We start from the raw sequence: 18,026 nt of genomic DNA on the forward strand, positions 1-18,026 counted from the left end.
TAACGTTTTAATTGGGTCAACCTCAAACCTGAAGCTTTGAGGGGATTATTTACACACCAATTTAAAAGTAAGCAGATATTTAACCGTTGGTTTATGACGAATGAGTATGAGTATACTCCAAAAAAATTTGTGATCGTGACTTTCGTAATTAAAAGAGATCAGAACCTGTAGTTCCTTGATCCTTAATTACATGTGGACCTGAAGTTCCTCAATGATCATACTCACTAGATGACATTCTGAAGTCCCTCACTTATAAAGTATGATCGTGAAGCTAATCATCTTAGATCTTACATATCTGATTACTGGCTCCAGAAGAGCACATAATATTATTACCAATGATGTACAATCTCACACTATCATGATCTCATTGTATAGAAAGAAAGCCGATTGACATGGCTACACCATGAAATGCCACTAGAAGTGGATCATGACAAGAGAGAAATCATGAGTCAATGCAAATTCTGCCCTAACAATTACACATGTGAGGAAATTGAGAAATGGGCGTGTGTCTATGATACACTATATGGTGGATTTTTCTCAAGCCACTTTCAAAAAGGCACTGGTCAAATTAAATTGCATTGACTAATGAGCACATTGAGATTCATTTCACATGCTCGATGTCTTTTGCTTACATTAAGCAAATTGTAAGCATTATTGTGTTATTTCACAAATTTATTGTAACCTCTTGAGTTCCCATTGAAACTAAATGTTTCTTATTCTGATTATCTAGGAACCTAATGTTCCTTAAGAGGTTGTTATAAATTGAAAAAAAAATTGAAACCTCAAGATTCTTGGATCTCCAATTATATGAGGGCCTGAAGTCCCTCCTCTTTATGACTACACATTTATATGTGACACATAACTTGAGGTTTTCCACGTGATAAAGTCACTTTTTATTATGGATTGTAGTCTTTAACTCGAAATTTCGAGTATATCATTTTGGCTAGCAGTTCAAAATGAAGTTGGTCAATTCCAATTATCAGTATTTCACAATTAATGTTTACTGAAGCTAAGGTAACACCCCTATCAAGAGTTGTAGATCTTGATCTATGGCTCTGAATGAGCTACTATCATGTTACCAAATTTGAAATATTGTTGCATTAATTGCCTCCTATATGGTTGGAGATGACTTTATGTCATCGGATATATACTGTATCAAATTTTCTGCAGTAAATTAAGGCATATGATGTTATGAACATGAAGTTCCTTGAACCAAATACACTATTTTGGCATGACTGGTTACGTCATCTTTTGCCTACCATGTTGCATGGAATCACTTACAAGTTTTGATGACTGCTAACCTTATATACAAGCAAATTATTTATTTACCACATATTTGCGAGTTGTCACTTTAATGAGACTATCCTCCTGCCATGAGGGGGAGAAAGATTGTCCCTGAAGAACGACATGAATTGGTGTGAAATATTTATCCACCGTCTCATTTTGATTTTGGGAAATATCTAAGCTAGTGATTTGATAAAAGATAGTGACAAAATTATATGCTAGATGCAAAGGCATCTGCCTGGGTTAAAGTCCCAGAGACCAACCATATTAATACAAATAAAGTAGACTCCATTTGATTTGTGGGATGCAAGTGTATCCAATTGACATGATTCTCCTGAAGAGAATGTCATTAAACAATATCACAGCTCCTAATATGGCTACACATACAAAGGGTGTAGGTACGCCATTAGGAATTGATGTCTTAATGATACAATAATACATCAATATGGTTACTGCTCATGAATTAAATGTTTTTGACCTAAATCTTGTTTTGGGTTCGCCACCAACCAATAAGCATCTTCACTCCAAAGAAAGTGATAGATTTTTGAACGCATTTTTTTAGCATGGTCAAAATAAGACAGTCTTCCCGCCGTTTGGGGGAGGAAAGACTACTGTCATTTAAATAACAGCGTGAATTTGTGTGGAATGTATCCACCAGGTCTAAAGTTATAAGCTTCCAAAGAGGGAAGTTCATGCAAGCCCTATAACGCTCTACAGGAGATTATAAGTAAAATGATCCACATTCGCTACATAATTCATTTATGAGAGATGATTGTCCTAGAAGGGACAATGTATGCCCCAGAAGTGGCATGGGTATCCAATATCAATAAGCTTATTATAGCTAATGCACGCATATAAGAATGTGTGGGATCTATGATTAATGATCATTGATGATAATTTACATTTGGTAGCTACCAAAAATCATTAAGGGTTGTATTGATGTTATACCACGTTTCATTATGAATGTCGACAGAGTATATTATTTGTCAAATTGGAAAGAGGCAATTCCAATGAAATTGAATATTTAAAACGTGATGAAATACTTGGACCTTTAACCCTACAAGGTACAAAAGGGTATTTAAGTGAAGATAAATCACTATGACACAGTGTCTATTTATCGAGACATGAGATTATGAATAGCTGTTATATTGACGAGAGATTTATGGCACGTTGTCATTGTATATTATGAAGATCTTAAAGACACATTGCTAAAAGCAAAATAATCTCAAAAGTAAAGTGTCATTATAAGCGTATTGCTTATCAAATCCTTAAGAAATTCAAATACATGAATAATTCTAATGCAAGTCTATGAAAGGTTTGAAAGAGCCTGAAGCTCACTCATGGAATCAAAGAGTCTAAAGCTAGCTCATATATACTCATTCCGTTATAGTTAACGTGACCTAAATTGCCTGAATGAGTACTATGACAAGACTACGAAATCTAATTCGAATTATGATTATAGTATTGCAACATATTCCAACTTTCTCAAAGTTATGAATTACTTAAAGCTCTTGAAGAGCTTATATGAGACATATCAATACATAACGATATTGATATTTATGGCTAGGTATGCCATGGTGATTTTTCTATGTTTTAAACTATACAAAGATAAATGTATCAATTTCTTTATATTGTCTAGCTTTGTTAGTATTGCTTTAACTTTGCAGGTATGAAAATTTGTGATGAGCCCCTATATATATGCAAAGCACACATGGTCGCACCTCAGTGATAGACACATCAAACCACTATACATGGTACATGTAGCTTATCACATACATAATTGAGGCTTGCAACAATCAGGGGGAGATTTTCATCAGGGGGAGCATCCGGAAGTATGCTACATATATAGGACATATGCGCGTTGTGCTCTTTTGTCCTTCGACCAGGGTTATTTTTGTCCCACTGGGTTTTTGTTACCTGGCAAGGTTTTTAACTAGGCAACAATAAGCACGTCCAATACCATCATTCATTAGTGGACATCCAAGGGGGAGTGTTGTAAATATTATTATCTGTATGGCTGTCCACGTAAATACTCATTAGTTATGTACTTTGATGTAAACCCTACCTCTATATAAAGGAGGCTAATGAGACTGAATGAGAACACTTCTACTTCCTCCTAACTATTCTCTCTTCATCTTCTTTCTACTTTATAACAAGAGTCGTATTTGTTTTAGAACATTATCATTTCAATCATTTTCAAGAACTTATTCTCTTCAATAGAAATGGGGTAGGGTCCAATGCACCCTAGCTAATTAATTAGGGGCATGACCAAACCCTTCTGGATAGGCTACAAGCCTACAAGTGAATGCAACCTAATTTAACGCTTAAGAATTACTAGTTACTTCCCTCAAATCCTAAAGGTTGTTTGCAGACCATACCTTAATTTTAAGGTTATCTATAAGGTCATCATTTTTAGCCCTCCGGGCAAGTAAGGCTAACAGTAAGCATGATAAGTGAGGTTAGTGGTGCATATCACTACAATCATGAAAGCGAGTTTAATGAGCCCCATAGAAAAGTTAGGCCAATGATATGCATTGCAAGTGAGGCTAACAATGCTCATGACTAGTGAGGTTAACGGTATATATACATGCATCCTTCAAAAAAAAAAAACAATATGCATGCATGCTCAAAATCAATCATCCATCAAGTGAGGTTAACGATATCCATGTCTAATGAGACTAAACATGCTCATGTCCACACCAATGCAAGTTGAGTCTAAGTACACGTACATAAAAAGGCATACAAAATCTTCAACCTAGTGAGAACTAACCTTAGAACTTTCCTTAAAAAAAAAAAAATTGAGACCATGATTTTCCACTGAAAACTGTAGACAATAGCATGGTTTTTTTTTTTTTTTTTGGGTCAAAATCACATGTTCTTATTTTTTATCAAATTTTTCCACCCCTAAATCATGATTTTTAATCAATTATAAAATTGAATGAACTCATTTTTGATCAATTATAAAATTGAATGAACTCAAAAATCTTGAACTAAAGTTGGAAAACTAAGAAAATCATAAAAAAGAATTGAGTCAATATATTTGTTGTCACGCCCCTGATTTTACACACATGAAAATCGATATATATAACCCCATAATTATATATGCGTGAACGTCCAGTCATCAATACAAAATACCTGAAATCTTTTTCCCTTTAACTTACACAGATATTGATGCCCTGAACCCTCAAAGTTAATATAAACTCGCTCCATAGAGTTATATATTACAATGCTTACGAAATAAATTGTCAACAACAAAATAAAACGTAAATGCAGCTCAGAGTAACTATACAACGGAAGTCCTTAACAACGGTAAAGTCACAAAGATGGCTTCCTACCATAAAGCTGCACATGCGTCACCTCAGCTTCAGCCACGATCTCCTCGACCTGCAGGATTAACCCCTACACCATTCCATTGAATAGTGCACCGGGTTCCACACAACAAACCCGGTAAGCTTATGAAGCTCGTATGAGTAACTCAAAACCAATTACACAAATTTCACAAAAGCCTTCTGCTCATAACCTCAATCCTAGCATCCAATTACACAAATTTCGGTCAAACAAGACTTCCTCAAGAAATGTTTAACGCCATCCTAACGCACTACGGCGAATTCCAACATCACACTCATTTCCCATTTCCCCCCTAGGAGTTTTTGTCATCAACATGACATCAAAGGTGAAGAACAATGAATCACCTTCCTATCCTCACTACAGAGTACAGTTCATAACCGCTATGGCTCTTAATGTAAATCAAACCATCAATCAATACAATCAAGGAGAAATCAAGGCAATCACATATCAAAACAAGCAAAACAATTCATAGTAACCCCTGCATATAATTTAGTTCAGGAGGTCACACTAAGTCAAACAACTCAAGACAAAGTAGTCATCGAAGTCCCACACTCTGACGTCTGTAGGTAGCCCCAACCATCACAGCAATCCTCTCGATCTTTGTTAACTTAATAACAATTCAGCTCCGCTACCGAGCAGTCATCACATTGATCATCGCACAGATTTCCACCGGTCATCACTTAGATTTACATCATCCTACTGATCATCACATAGATTTCAAGGATCATCACATAGATTCACAAAGATATCGCCAATCATCACACAGATAGCGATCATCACAGAGATTTTGCCGGTCATCACATAGATAGCTATCATCACATAGATTTCGCTGGTCATCACATAGATAACGATCATCACATAGATTTCGCTGGTCATCACATAGATAACGATCATCACATAGATTTCGCTGGTCATCACATAGATAACGATCATCACATAGATTTCGCTGGTCATCACATAGATAACGATCATCACATAGATTTACAACGAAGCCACTAATACATGAATATATATGTATATATATACATCCCATAATATATATATATATACACACATAGTCATCCATCCACACAGAAAACCACTAATACCAACTATAGTCATAGTTAACCTAATAACTCCAAGACGATAGGGTAGTCATGCTCATAACAAATATCAACCATATTCATAACAAATATCGATCCTACTCATAACACATATCGATCCTGCTCATAACAAATATCAATCCTACTCATAACACATATCGATCCTGCTCATAACAAATATCAATCCTACTCATAACACATATCGATCCTGCTCATAACACATATCAATCCTACTCATAACACATATCGATCCTGCTCATAACACATATCAATCCTACTCATAACACATATCGATCCTGCTCATAACAAATATCAATCCTACTCATAACACATATCGATCCTGCTCATAACAAATATCGTGAGATTTACTCACCAAACGATAAAGGTATTCCATACATCAATGAACCTTGTGAGATTACTCACCTCGAAATTCCCGCTGCGTCTTCAATTTAGAACAAGGCAACCAATCCACAAAATAGCTGTCCAAGGGTTACTACGTCACGTACCTATGGAATTACAGCTCTTATTCAGTCAATGAATCACAAGGGATAACGTTCGAAACCCTAAATCGAACCAAAATTCCCAAGGTGACGCCAAATGAGGCGAAACCATATCCGAGACCTCCCAAAGTCTCCGGAATACACCCACGATCGATGTGACCAAACCACAAGTCGATCGGACGCTCAAATCTTCACGGATCGAATAAATTCACCGATATGAAACGGCAAAAATCATAACAAATCCATTCGAACTCCAAAATTTTCATATTATATATCGAAACGCTCGTATCGACGAGTAGAAGACATATAATACCAGAAACAGTTCCATACATGGCCGGAACACCACCGGAACGCCGCCACAGGCGGTGGCGCACCGCCGCCGGCCAAAACTCAAAATCTCACAAAACTCCCAACATCAAAAAGCTTCATCTAAGCATGCTTGTGAACTTTCATAACTGGATCGAAGTCAGAAAACAAGCTTAAGGGATCGAAAACTACCTCACAAGCCGTGAACAGTAATCCAATCCGAGTTGATCAAATTTTCACGTAAACCGGTCGAAACAAACACCAAGGATCGATCAGGAAGCTTGTTCTGAACTCAACCCAAGAAGCCTGAAGCCATGAGGTCGCCGGAGTTGTGTTTTCCGGCCGGGTCCGAAAACACAAGGCTGCACCACCTTGCAGCGCCGCCGTGGAGAAGAATCGGTGATAGAGACCACCAGAGGGACGACCAGACGGAGGAGGCGACCCTGCTGGCCAAGTTTCACGGCCGGAGACCGCCGCAGTTGGCCGGAAAAGTCGGGTCGGATCGGCCGGGTTCGGGTCGGGTCAGGCGGTTTTCTTCGATACAGAAGGTATCGACCGAGAGAGAAAAAAGGAGAGAAAAAAAAATGAGTTTCCGGAAATGGAAGGAAATGAAAATAGTAAGTTTCTCCTTCGGGAAACTTCTATTTATACTAAAATGGAAATTCCTTCCAATGGCCATAACTTCCTCATACGAACTCTGATTTACGCAATCCGCATGTCCACGAACTCGTATCGACACGCTCTACAACTTTCGTGAAGGAAGTTTTCGGAGAATATCAACGAATAAAAAGTCAACCTTTGGCAACCCCCCTAAAACCATATCCTTCAATTAATTATTCGCCTGAAACACTTCCGCTCCATCCACGAGCCACGAAACCGTCCAATAGTTATAAAATTAATTCTGGAAAATCCTCAGAAAATAATTATGAATTTCCGGGGCATCACATTTCTGGTCTGTCACTTGGAGTAGCTCCTAAAATTTAAGTTTGACCAGTTGTAAGACTATGACACAAGAGAATTTCAATAAATTTTTTTTTTTGTGTTGACAGTTTTTATTGTTTTGATATATCATGACCATGAATGCCGCAATGGCATTTCTAAAAGGCGAAACCATGTCAAAGTGGTTTACCTAAAATTGATAATTTTGAATCAAAAATGTCGGATGAAGAAGACCCGTGGGTAAACCCTTCGAGACCCTCTCTCTCTAAACTGTAGAGAGAGAAAGTAGATCTGAGAAGAAACTCCTCTTTTGCCCAAATTCTGATCCATCTAGATTGAAGGCTTAAGAGTTGGGGGATGTCCCTCCTTCTTTCCTTTCAGCATCCTAAAGACTACTGTTCTTCTCTCAACTTTGTGGTGTTTTTGCTCCCTTTGTGGTTATCTTTGGCTATGTCCAGTTCTTCTCTGGTTTTGTCAAGATCGGGAGGACCTTATTCCTCATCGTTTATTTTCTTTCTTTCTCTCTGTCAATCAATCCCACATATTTCCAGATCAATGTTTACCCAACCCCTAAACCGTTCTTCCCTTTTCACTCCCAAACTCCATGAAAGCTATGGTGGCTGCGACGATAAAGTGCAAGGCACTTACCTAGGTGAGTATGGGTGCTCATGCATGGGTTCATCACCCCCCATTCTCCATGGTTCTAGTTCTCGGTCCTCCTTCGGCAACCACGACTCTTTCTTGGTATGGGTCTCAATGGTGGACAATGTGGTGTTGTTTTGAGGGATCTTTTCCCTTGGGTCATTGGATTTCATATGGTTTGTGTTCTGGGATTTGATTAGCATCGGTTATACAGTACATAACTACTTGGTGTTCTGCTTTCGGCAACACATCGGCGGCTCTGCGTGGTTGGCTGCGCGAGGTGGTCTGCAGTAGCTAGGTTTTTTGTATTAGATTGGGCTTATTCTTTTAGCCTTTTTTAGCTGTTTCACAAGGGTTAATTTCCTTATACTGACTCTTGTTGAGCCTAGTGGGAAATTAAGTTTTCTTTGCTTTATTGTCTGTTTGGGTCTGTCCATCAGACTTATTAGTAGGTACTAAATTCAGTTATTTGGACTAGCTTTGAGGCAGCTTAATTGATCCCATCTCCCAAAAAAAAATTTGATAATTTCCCTACACCTCTCATCCCAAATGTGAGAAAAAAAGTGCTTTCAAATGGGAGGCTGTCATTCTCGCTTTCTAGTTCTATTTTAAAAATTGTATTATTCTTCATGGTGGGGAAAGACTTTAAGTCGGTGGGTGGATTTGATAAAAGAAAACAATGCTTTAGCAAGAATAACCAAAGAAAGAGGAGGCCATACCGCCCACACACCGTAAATCTGAAATGGAATGATAATTGAGAGTCCTTAACATTTTATTACTATATTATTAGAATGAAATAGCTTTTATAAAGAATAACATTAGCTTTTATGAAGAGTGATAGTAGTTTTCTTAAAAATAACGGTAGTTTTTTAGACTCAATAAATTTTTATAAATAATAAAAATAAAAAATGCAAAGTTATTGTTTATAAATATTAAATATTTTAATATTTTAATAGTGTTGTTAAATGAGAAGTTATGTAAATAGTTTCAAAGAAGAGTTAATTAGTTTTAAGTTCAAGTTACTTTTATTTTGAAAGTAATCCGAATGAAATTTTTTGTTAATTGTGGTCCAGTGATTAGGCATCCACATCAGTTTACTTTCCTATGATGAGTCAATTTCAACTTTTTCACATACTGAATTTACCTATAATAATATTACTCAAAACAATCAATAATTTATGAGTCAATTAATTGAGAGGTAATGTTGTTTTTCAATTAATTTGATATTCATAAAAACCATACAAATTGTAATATATCATCAGCACAACAAACCTTTAATTGATGCATAGTCATTAAAAAGAAAATTATAACTAAAATAAAATGATCATACCTTACCATCATTTTTCTACACCCTATATCTTGTCTTTTTTCTTCTCCTTTATTCTCATTAGTTTCTTCTTGTTTTTACACCTTCATTATAGAATTGTCATGTTATTCAACTTCATTATACAATCAAATAGATATTTCAGATGGGTATTCATAAGAAGGTTTTGATTTATCTAAAGAGGTAATATTCTACATTGTGCATATCTACCTTTGCACCTTAAGATAAATTGTAAAAAAGAGAGAAATTCTGGAAAGGGAGATGCATTTTTCATATCTTAAGGGAAATGCAAGTTTCGATGGTTTTTTTTTTTTCTTCTTTCTGTACCTTTTTTTTTTTTTTTTTTTTTTAAGGTAACGGAATCAGGTTCCATTAATAATATCAACGACCTCACTCGGTCAAGCTAGAAGGATTCGAAAATCCCTCATAATACAACTCAATGTCCAGACAAACTGCTCTAAGCAGAGAAACTAAAAAAAGAAAAAACCAAGCGAACACTAAAAAGACAAAAAAACTTAAAGACTCCTAGACCTCACTAGCCCTAGAACAAAGCAATTGAATTGACCAACTTTGACGCCTAGAGACCCCTGTGGTGTACGTCGCCATTTATCAACCAGCAATAGCTAAGCCCAAGGACCAAAAGGTTAAGAGCATTATTCAAAGCAAAAAAAAACAAAAAAACCGAAAAAAGAAAACCTAAGAACCTACACTACTCGAAACAAAGCACCTGGCATGGAGGCAAAGATGCCTAAGACCCAATGGTGTACATCCCTGCAGCCATCCCAGCAACGCTTGGCGAAGAGTAGTGTAGGACTCCAGAAACCTAGCCCTCCTGGGAAGGGGACTCCTGCTCAATCGGACCAACATCACCTGACAAGAATGCAGGCTTGGGTTTGTTCCGACGACCACAAGGCCTTCCCTTCTTCTTCGGCACTTTCTCAACAAAAGCAACCGGGACATCCACAAGAGCTTCCGGTTGCACAGCCAGTGGGATAATTGCCTGCTTTAATCGCTTGCCAAACTGCACAGAGTCATCCTCTCGCAGTCTACTGATGCCCCTAGCCGATTCCCCAAAAGAATGAGGAGATAGCCCAGTTCCAACCTTAAGACCATCAGCAACAGTAAAATCTGGCCCAACTTCCGCCAGCCGAACCTGCCCATTTTCCGCCAACCCAACATGCCCTAGCCCGGTCAACTCCAGCCCAGAGGTCAGCCCTAGTTTGAAAGTAGGGTTTCCCGCAGAAAAATCTGGAATCACCGAAACAGCCACCTCCGTCGTACACACCGCAGACCTAGCCTCTGCTCCATGTTCCGAGCTCGGCCCAGTAGGCTCCGATTCTATTCCAGTAGGCTCCGACGCCATTCCAGCCATCACAGGCACCGTGACCGCCTCCGTTAACGCCGGAACATCCACCATCAAACCTTTATCACAGTTGCCACCGCCGTGCCCAAAGAAACCACACGCCTGGCAAATACCATGGCATTTTTCATATTTGAATTCCAACAAAACCGAAACCTTCGGCAAAAAGAAATAGGAGCGACGACCCCATACCCTCCCGCGGACGTCGTGGATCACACGGATCCTTTGGGTAGGATCTTTCCGCTGCAGAGCCGCCACATCAAACTGAACAAAAACCCCCAGAGCATTCCCAAGTAGGGTTAAGGCTCGCTCATTGCACATGGCAATCCTCAGCCCCTTCACTACCACCCAGAGTTCCAGAGAATTAAGGGACACTGCCTCCAAAGAATTGATGCCGTTGTAGTCCGCCAGCACCATCATCGAGCCGCTGTAGAACCTGGGACCGCCTTTAAGGACACGGTTCTTCTCCTCCTGCTTTTTGAATTGGAAGACATAAATCCCCGCTTCCTCCTCACGGATCAAAACCTTCTCCTTGAGCCCCCATACCCCGGAGATCGCCGCCTATAAAGACAAGATTCTGACGAGTCTCTTCAGAAACCGGCCACACAGGTAAAATAAGGGATCTTGAATTGCTTCGCAGCCCCCGACCAGGCTCACGACCTTTTCCGCTCCCTCCAACAACTACAGCCTCGCCGCCGCCATCACAAAGCCAAGCTCGGTCAGTTTCTCAGCCAGAGAAAACCCTAGCAGAGAGAGAAAAAGCCGACGATATAAGTTTTTTTAGTAACTAATATGCCACACTTTCTTTCTTTCTGTACCTTTTGATTAGGAACTATGTTAAAATTAAGTTTTTCTTTTTTTCATTACCTTGTGCATAGATATGTTTGCACTTTTGATACCTTATTAAGGGGAAAGACAAGCTGCAATGATTTTTTTTCCTATCTTTTTATTAGGAACCATGTTTAAACTACCTTGCTCTTTTTTCATTGAGAAATTTTATTCACACATTGCTAAATGATAGATACACATCTCTTACTTAATCCACAATCTATTAACTTTTTTATTTTAATATTTTACTAGAAACACAACCCCAAACTTCCTAAATTATCCTCATTCACAATACACAATATCTTTTCATTAAATACATATCTTTTTTCTTCTTTTTTTGAAATAAATTGAGATAAATATTTGGTAAGAGACTATCTATTTTTTTTCTTATACAAGAGAGATTACCTATTGCATTGCTGCAGTTGAAAAAAAAAAAAAAAAAAACGAGACCCAAAGAATAACATATTACACTAGAAGGCTCAGCATCAATTCCTCAATGGCTCAATGTGAGAGTTTCGGTAAATCACATGGTCATCACTAAAGTTAATACAATGGTACCCAAAGAATGTTTTAATTGCTTTTCACTTGTTGGGTTGAACATACTCAAATGCCAATGGGGAATTGCTTGTCATTGAAGACTTGACCAAGGCAATATTCATATGCCAATTGTTGAGATTTTTGAACTACTAATGATGAAATTGGAGCGAAGCAAAACAATACATCACAAGAGTTCTTGAGGAATTTTTCAACGGTTTTCACTTGCTCTTGTTTGTCCATATCATTTGGATAGTTAATACATTTTTGAAACTAGATTGATGAGAAGGCTCGATTTCATGCATGATAAATTATTGAGAATCAAATTCATGATATCCATCTGTGGTAGACTTGGAAAAAAAAAAAAAAAACTGCATATATTTCTTAATTCCAACTATGTTTCTTTATTGATAATATAAATATATCTTTTGGTAATTTAACTTACCCATAAGATGTGATGTTGGGTGTGTGAAAAAAGGAATGTGTATTTAGTATTTAGAGGTGTGTGTGAATAAAATTTCTCTTTTTCATTACCTTATGCAAATATATATATATATATATATATATATATAGAGAGAGAGAGAGAGAGAGAGAGATACAGAACCTATCCAGAGTGAGGTCTCCCTCTGAAATTAACGTGTGAGGTTGGAGTTTATGATCACTTTTCGGTTTCATATTCATATCTTGACCGTTCAGTTTTTAGGTACTAATGTATAGATCATCTCTGTAAATTTTCAGCCAATTTGATTATCTTTAAGGTATTTAACTCACTTAAACAAATGGACGAACTGAATCTGTCCACCCTGAACTGTACTATCTTTAACGCAGTTATCAATGCCTTAACGACCATCAATTTGGCTGAAATTTTGCAGAGATGATCTATAAATTAGTACCTAATAATTGAACAGTCGAGATGTGGATATGAGACCGAAAAGTGACCTTAAACTCCAACCTCACACGTTAATTTCAGAGTGAGGCCTCACTCTGGATAGGATATATATATATATATATATATATATTTTCACTTTTCATACCTATTACAAAGATAATATTCTAGAAATGGAAATCCATTTATGCATATCAATAAAAAAAGATAGAGTAGTGTTGGTTTCTTTTTTCTTACCTATTAATTAGGAATAATATTAGAACTCGACCGTGGACTAGTCTATTACTATATCTCGAAGTATTGTTGTGTCAATGACGCTACTTAGCTTGTTTTATTTTTTCTTTTTTGATTCTATGATATAGATACACTATATTGTTTGAGAATTTATTGACCTTTCATGTAGGTATATAAGATATATTTACATAGATTTAAATGCATATTATTTATTATAATTTCCTTGAGTAGATTTTAGGATTTTGAAATTCAAAATTTAAATTGAAAACAAAGTCCCGAAATTATGAGATTTTGATTTGTTTCCTTTATTTACCTCGAGAGGCAAAATTGACAACAAAAAAAGTGGTTGGACAGCAATTAAAAATAAAATAATGGCCGGACTACAATGAAAATTGATGTAGCAAATTGGACCTTGATTAAAATACCTCTTGAAAGAAACAAAGCTATTAAAAGTGATTTTATAATTATCTATAAAAAAAATGCTTAGGTTACTCTCTTTGAGAGGTAGGTGGTGGTCGTGGTGTACGTTCTGCGGCAGATCTGCAAATTGGGCTGGAGAAGATGGGTTTTCCTTCTCATCTGATCGCTGGGAGATTGAGGGCGGAAAATTTCTCCATCGTTGGTATCTCAAAACTATTATGGGAACCTGGTTCCAAATCTTTCCTTTTGTTTCCTTCTTCATAGTCGCGTGTTATGGCAGCAGTGGGGATGATCCTGGTGATTGACGTACTGCTTCATTGTATGCGGCGGCGATCTAGGGGCTCGGTCAAGTTTGATGGCTGAGGAGTTTTGGGTTCATCGCTTCGGTCTGGTTTCAGGTCTCCATGCTCGGAAGGGCAAATTGCAGACGACGGTCGAGGACTGCTGTGGTGGCACGCTCGTTGAATGGCTTGATCAGCCTGGTTCTAGGCAGTGGTTAGGATGGATGTTGGCGAATGCAGGTCTCGTTGACGGCACATGTGCTGTACCAAGGTGGCTACTCTCTTCGTCTGGCGATGTCAAGCAGTGGAGGCATGGAGGTCTGTGGCGGTTGGATTGAGTGCCGAGATGGCTGGGTGGCCTTAGCAGTCGCGGTTGGGCTTGGAACCATGCTGGGCTTTCATCGGCTAGAGTTTCCCACATATGGGGCCTTAAGGTTACGTGTTTGGGTCTAGACTTGGACTTGCTAGGCCTGACATGGTGTTGGGTTTTTTATTTTACCTTTAATTGTTCTTACGTAAGAACTTCCCCTCCTATGGGGGAGGAGTTTGTAGGTTCTCTTTGAGATATGTCGCTAAGAATGTCCATGACATCTTGACCTTTAATTTTATGGGATGTTTTACGGTAGTTTTTGCCTGAGCTTCATGATCTTTAAAAATATTGAATTGCTTAGGTAATGATTTTTTTAACAGTCCTACCAGGATGAGTCGTTATGTGTAATTTTGCTTATCAATGCAATAAGTTGATATGTTTCTTAAAAAGATAAAAATCACTAAAAGAAACCTTTTCTATAAATTAGATTAAATAATTAATTACTCGTCCGGTATATAGTTTGAATTATAGAACCACTAGCCCCTTAACATGTGCTCCGCACATGTCAATTGGCTTTTGTTTTAATTTTTTTTTAAATTAAAAAAGTTACAGCAGTTTCTCTCCTGATTTTGAGGAAGTTTCTCCATTTTTTATGGGAGGTATTACAATCTTTTGAAATATGATATAGTCAATTGACTATCTTATCCTCATATATAAATAATTTATTTATTAATATCTATATTATATGAGGGCATATATGGTAGTTCAAAAATTTAACCATTCTCTCAAGAATTGACTTAATTATATAAGATATATTATATGAGGGCATATATGGTAGTTCAAAAATTTAACCATTCTCTTAAGAATTGACTTAATTATATAAGATGTAATCCTCTACGCTTATGTGTCCTTTCTCGAAAGGGAAAATCGTCCGTACAGTACCTGACATTTTCCTCATTCTAAACTTCAGTACCTCACGTTCAGAAAATATAAGAACGGTACCTGAGGTTTCGACCCCGACCGAAGATCGGTACCTAGTGCCGTTAGTTCCGTTACAAAAACTGACGGCTGGCATATTTTGATCATCAAATGACCAATTTACCCTTTAATTTTTGTTTTCTTTAGTTTTTTTTTTTATAAAATAAATAATAATAAAAAAAACAAATATTTTTTTCTATTAGTTTAAACTATTTTTAGTTCTGAAAATTATTTAAACTTTTGGTTCATCAAAATTTATCTTTCGAGCTCGTAGGATTAAACTAGATGTTATTACGAGAAGAGAAGATTGTCTATACCAACAATTGCAGTGCGACCCGACAGCTAAAACTAAATAACCTATAAAAGACTTATTGATGAAAACCAAATAGAGAAACCAAACACTAGTAACAGCCAAGCCCACCACCAAGGCAAACCCGATCCAGACGCACCACCACCATCCCAACGCCGCCCTTGACGGACAATCTCAGTCGCCGCACCAGAAAAAAAAAAAAAAAAAAAACCTTTGGAACAAAACCAGGAGGGTCCAAGCATCGACCCCAGCCCACGACAATTTTTCACATCCAGCCCATCCACCACCATCGCACCTCTCAGACCACCGCGCCGTTGCTTGCGGACCCAGACGACTGTAGAACACCAGCAGATCAGATCGCCCACCGCCACAATCCCATCCCTCGAGAGCCCGAGCAGAACGATCGCTGCGCTGTGACTCCCTCCGCCCCCTGCTGTTATGAGATCCGAAACCACATCACACCCAAACTCCACATGATCTGTGACGTATCCAGCCGGATCCATCCACAAACCCGGAATCAGATCGAGTGCGCCCTTCAGCCACACGACGGAAAACCACCCTCTGCCACACACCTTTCTTCTGTGCAACCACCGCCGCCACCTGAAAATAATGAAAAGGAAGGCCACCCAACCCCCATCTCCGATCATCTACACACATATCCCGTTCGGCCGTACTCGACACACGCCGACCTGGCCAGAGGCCAAGGCAAGCATGGTGGCGCAGCCGGACGAGTGGACTCTCTCTCTTAGGGTTCTCTCTGGTCTCTCTCTGCTAGCTTTTGTTCTGGAACGATCTTACTTAGCCCATCATTACCTGGCTATGTAATTAAATTTCAGTTTGGAGGAGAATTGCAGAAATTGGAATTTTGAGGTGTTATGGTCACTGCGGGTTCTTTGTTTTCCCTTCCTTGTACATTCTGTTGTTGAGGTTCCTCTGATGAATCTAGGGACGAGAGAGAGAATTATGGGTTTGCTGGGTTTCAGAGAGAAAGAGAATTCTGGGTTTGAATGGGAATGAGAGAGAGAGAGAGAGAGAGAGAGAGAGAGAGAGAGAGAGAGAGAGAGAGAGAGAGAGAATTCTGGACGAGAGAGAGAGAGAGAGGAACAGTAGGGAGAGAGAAAAAAAATAGAAAAAAATGTTTTGATAGAAAAAATAAGGGATTAAGACATGAAAAGACGAAAATATCATTCAGTTATCAGTTTCCGTAACGGAGCTAACGGCTCTAGGTATCAATCTTCGGTCGGGGTCAAAAGCTCAGGTACCGTTCTGATATTTTCTGAACGTGAGGTACTGAAGTTTAGAATGGAAAAAATGTCAGGTACTGTACGGACGATTTTCCCTTCTAGAAAATGAAAAGGAAAAGCAGTGCACCCTTTTGGCCTTTTGTGTGGCATAGCCCTTAAATAAACATTTTCAATGAACAAAGTGCGCAACAAAGTTTCAAATTCCACTACATGCAAAAGCATATATTTATAGTTGTGGCTAAGTATATTGTCCTCCATAATGGGATTATGCCTAGGTAACCGAAACCCTTTTACTCATTAGCTTAGGCCTTAGGGTATAGTCAAGATCCTATTAATATATCCATAATTCCATGAACTATTAAACAAATAATTCCATGAACCATTAGAGCAATAATTATTGCTTGAACTATTAAACAAATAATTCCATGAACCATTAAACAAATAATTCCATGAACCATTAGAGCAATAATTATTGCTTGAACTATTAAACAAATAATTCCATGAACCATTAAACAAATAATTCCATGAACCATTAGAGCAATAATTATTGCTCTATTCCAAAAGACTAATTAGTTGCTTGTAATTTAATATTAATTAATCTAAGATATTTTTTAACACATTGCACGAGGAGCTAGTCAGCATTTTTAACAATAATATTTAGCATTAATACAATATCCAACTTCAACAAATTAGGCAAACACAAGCGAAATTTTACAGTATGTTTAACTCGTACTTAATTATCATTCCTAACAGTACGTGTGGTAGTATTAGATATATTCTCCTCATCCCTCTACTCTAAAGTCTATAAATGTTGTTCATCATTTTTGCCTATATGTCCTTATTGCCATGACCCAAATTGTTATGTGGTCGGAATATTTCTTCCCATGCATCAATAATTAAAGTAGGATCATCGGTGTAACTGCCCATGCTGCCATGTATCCCTGATATAAAAGGATAGCATAATTTTTATATATTTAGACATCAAATGTTGGGACATATGAAAAAGGCTCAAGGCTAGCTAGAATGCACAAAAGAAATTCTTGCTCAAATGAAGAGCATAAAATAAATAAAGCACACAATTAATTAAATAGCTTCGATTGTCTTCAGCAAAAAGGTAAGATAGCAGCAGGGAAAGGCAACATAGTGTACCTTACATTTACATCTCTAATTAGTTTTAGAGACTTGTAACAACAGGAGTTTGAACTGTACCATAATC

The sequence above is a fragment of the Rosa chinensis genome, chromosome 6, assembly GCF_002994745.2.
Source record: "Rosa chinensis cultivar Old Blush chromosome 6, RchiOBHm-V2, whole genome shotgun sequence".
Classification (NCBI taxonomy): Eukaryota; Viridiplantae; Streptophyta; class Magnoliopsida; order Rosales; family Rosaceae; genus Rosa; species Rosa chinensis.